Below are 3,982 nucleotides of genomic sequence, written 5' to 3'. Positions count from 1 at the left end.
CAAGCAGGCCCGGCCCCTGCCGAACGGAGTTGCCGGCGCAGCGAAGTGGAGCTGGCAACTCCGTTTGGCGGAAGGGCGGGCCTGCTTGTTCTTTTATATGTTTCTGTTTTACTGCAGCGGATCACCCTTATGTGAAACCTTCAGTTGTTTTGCCGTCTTCTACGAGGTAGAGGGGGGAGGGTGCGTTAGGTTCAGCAGTCAACCTGCCTGTCCCTGCCTCGGCCGACCCTCGACGCGACGTGAGCGGAGCCGAGCAGCAAGCAGGCAGAGTGGCAGAGTGAAGGCAGTTGCTGGCACCACCGGACTCTGGCAGGCCCACCTCCCGCCTGCTCTCCGTGATAAGTGGTTCTCCGCCTCCAGTCTTCTCTCCGCACGGCGCGCGTCTCATCAAACCTCTGCTTCGCTCCTTGGAGACTGTGGTGAGTAGTAGTCCACAAGTAACGGCCAACGTCGCTCTGCAAGGTAGTAAAGCATTCCGGTAAAGCTGACATGCAAAAGAATGCGGGGAAGAAGAAGAAAACGGAACGGACATCGCCATGCCCTTACACAGTGGCTTCCGTTTTCTTGTTTCCTGCATTCTTCTGCGTTTCAGCTTTACCAGAACGCTTTATTGCGAAGAACTGGTCTCTGTAACGTACAAAAGATTTGGTGCCTTCGCATCTGGGGATTTCACCAAGTTGGAAACGGATCCAAAGTAGATTTGTAATGCTTCCTGGACTGTTCCCGTATCAAGCATCTCGGCCAAGTGGGAATGCTGCAGAATGCAAGCAAACAAGAGACCGGAAGTCAAAATGTTAAAGCATAGCGATTTCCGTTTTCTTCTTCCCCGCAATCTCCTGCATTTCAGCTTTACCGGAATGCGATATTCTGTGTTTCACTCCATGTGTACGCCAGAAGACCACGTTTTGCGTAACAGGCTTCGCGATTTCTCCAGAAACATTTTCCGCTGCCTGACGCGCACACAGCTGCTAGGCCTGCGGCGCTGAGAAGTAATGTATTGGATAACTTCGGGAAAAGGGCGTTACGGCCCAAAGGGGATTCCGCTACTACACAATCGGAACCTAACAAAAAAAAAGCATGACTACCCGATCTGTTTCCTCCTGGACGCCGATTGGCCAAAGGTGGCTGTGGCGGTCAGCCAATGTGCGCGCAGAGGGAAACAGATCGAGCAATCATAGTAGTTTTCTCCTTTAAGCTCCGGTTGGCTTGCGTAATATCACCGCCACACCGACCTACTAGCAAAAGGTCGCTACTAGTGCGTTTCTGTTCGTCATAACAAAGTAAAGAACCCCTAAAAGCAAACATTTTAGACATTTTCAGTGGGAGAAGTGATTTGAGTAGAGTATTTCAGAGCTGGAAAGTGAAGAAGTGAAATGGAAGAACAAAACGCGCACTGCGCATGACCAGACACCCCCCGGTCCATCCCCTGCTTCCCCCACTCCGCGTGTGCGCATGATTAGTGCGCGTTTTTTTCTGTCATTTTACTTCTTCCCCTCCAGCTCTGAAATACCCTATAGGGCAGGGTTGGCATAGAGTATTATATTGTGCCTTATAGAGCCAAATTATTTTGTACTTCTCCGGTGCACAGTGGGAGATTTGACCTCAAAATTGCGACAAAAGTCAAAAATCTAAACTTTAGAATCAACCGATTTTTCTGTTTGATACCGGTAGATGACACCTAAAGTCACAATTTCCCTTCACTTTCACTTCACTTCGATCGCTTATGTTTCGGTTAGGATGTGTTTAAACCGACCCTTGCGCTTGCCTCCGCTCACTCGCCCCGTCAGTCGCTTTGGTAAAATGCTTCGAAATTGGGAAAAACAAGGTCTATAAGAACTGGAAGTGACATTACTTGGTACTTAAGTGTTGGGCAACATTTTAAGTCTTATTAATCATGTCAAAGACTTCCGAATAGGCATAAATCATAATTCTAAAGTTAGGATTTGGAGGTTAGGCGTAATCTTATTATATTAAGTTATAATTTGAGTTCCGCCGAGTTCCACTCTAACATTTGCACCAAATGGTAGCTACGATACTAATTAACGTATCCCGCTTGAGAACAGGTGCCACAAGCTGCCACCTTGGCGATGCTGAGCATTCGAAAATGGCCTTTTTGGGTGGAAGTGCTCGGATGGCTCTGCCAAAAATGTGCCATAACATGTAAAATGGTTGTGTTTGAACTCCTGAACATTTACCTGTTGCTGTACGGCGTTCATAGAAAAAGAACCGAAAACTTAGGAATTACAGAAACTTTTTGGGGGTGGGTTGGGTAGGGTGGACCAATTTTGCACTTTTCCGCTCTTTTCACTAAATTGGCAGGTTTTTGATGACATTACCCCCCTAGAAAACTCCGTAATTCCGAATTATATGTCAATCGTGGATAGATTTGACTTTTGTCGCGATTTTGAACCTAAATCTCCCAGTGCGGTGCTTAATTCAAAGTGCAAGATTTGAAGGGCGAAATACATTTATGGTGTATAACTATATTCTGTGAAAATTGAAGGTGTCTTTAAAGTGCGAAACTCTTTATTAATTTCGCCCTCATTGGAAAGATCGACAATATTTTAATTAAACAGAAGAGAGCAAATTATTAAATTAAATAGACCATTCCACCGAGTGTAGAAGACGAAGGAAAAGAATCATGAAGTACCAAAAACGGTATTTAAAAACAGTATGTAGATTATTTTTGTGCACCTCTGCAGCACTCCAACAAGTCCAGAATAATTATTTTTATCAAGAAAACTAGAAAATGTTAACAATTTGATTTGTTTGTCAATACTGTTTCCGGTGCTTTTTGATTCTTTTCTTTCTTCTTCAACATTCGGTAGAATGGACTATTAAAATGTAGATGGTTTTGACCCTTACGTAACAATGAGCTATAAGTGACGCTTAAACTAATGCAAAAAAGTTATTGATTCGATCGGAAATCGCTCTTATCTGGGTGACAGAGCGCACAAACGCACAGAATACTGCATGGAAGGTAAAGACTGCTGCCGACAGCCCGCCGCAGAGAAAGGAGAGAGGATGGAGGAAGGGGGGGGGGGGGGGCTGTTTAATAAAGTTGGTCAAGGGAAGGTCTTAGCGGTTTTTTCACTAAACTAGACCCCCACAAAGTAGCCCCTACGAACATGAGAAATCGGGCGCTCAAAATAGGGGTTTCGGTTCGATTTTGCAAACTAGGTGTCCATTAGGTGTCCACCTAGTGTCTCAGGCCGTAGCGAATTTCACCAGGAAGCAATCGGAGGAGGTGTTTGATTCCTCGCGCCCTTCAAGATGAAGGTCGGGCAAACCTTTTGACGGGCGGGCCAAGTCGGCCACCCCACGCGTTCACCCGGTACAACCACCTTAAGTAGGGGTTGATTTTGCTCACCCCGCCCCATGGGAAACGCACGTCGCAGCAACGTCGACAAGACGTAGATAGTCTAGGTCGGTACAACGTAGATCGGAGCGTTGCTGCGGTAGAGATTTTGACCGTGGATTCTAGGTAGATGCAACGTGAATTATAAGGGGTCGTTCTCTACGTGAACGCAACGTTGCTGCTATGTCGGGCAGACTATATCGCGGAGGAGGTACAATTCGATCTGTGTGGCTGTCTTTGCTTAGTCGAAATGAGGGCATTTGTGCCAAAGGAATAGTTCAGTTCAGAGGTGCCACCCGTACCGTACGGGTACCCAAGGGCACACGGCACACTTGCACTTGTTTCAAAAATCTAATGTACTGTGACTGGCCACTCTCTTCGGGCGTGTACGATGTGACAGGGGACAGGCTGAGGCTGGTAATTGTCCGGTTGTCAACACTGCAAAATGCTTGCAAAGAATAGGTTCGTATTGCAAACTATTTTCTTTGCAGCTTGCAAAGAATTTTCAAGCATCGTAATACGAACTAGTTCTTCGCAAGCTTACAAACTATTTCTTTGCAATGCAAACACATTGTTTGCAAGGATTCTGCCAGCTTGCAAAGAACTTCTTTGCAATACGAACTA

General features: G+C 46.3%; 1 protein-coding gene across 1 annotated transcript in view; it reads left to right on the top strand.

The window, feature by feature from the left end:
• Window positions 1–144: 144 nt before the first annotated feature.
• The window catches only part of LOC113215820 (kelch-like protein 13), a gene marked incomplete in the record, with an annotated part of 16,486 nt that continues 12,648 nt past the window's right edge, over window positions 145–3,982 (top strand). The window contains 1 exon segment of the mRNA XM_026435486.2: window positions 145–409.

This window comes from Frankliniella occidentalis, unplaced genomic scaffold (assembly GCF_000697945.3).
Source record: "Frankliniella occidentalis isolate FOCC.00 unplaced genomic scaffold, Focc_3.1 Scaffold284, whole genome shotgun sequence".
Classification (NCBI taxonomy): domain Eukaryota; kingdom Metazoa; phylum Arthropoda; class Insecta; order Thysanoptera; family Thripidae; genus Frankliniella; species Frankliniella occidentalis.
The sequence above is the reverse complement of the archived record's forward strand: the minus strand, read 5'-3'. Positions and strand labels throughout refer to the sequence as shown.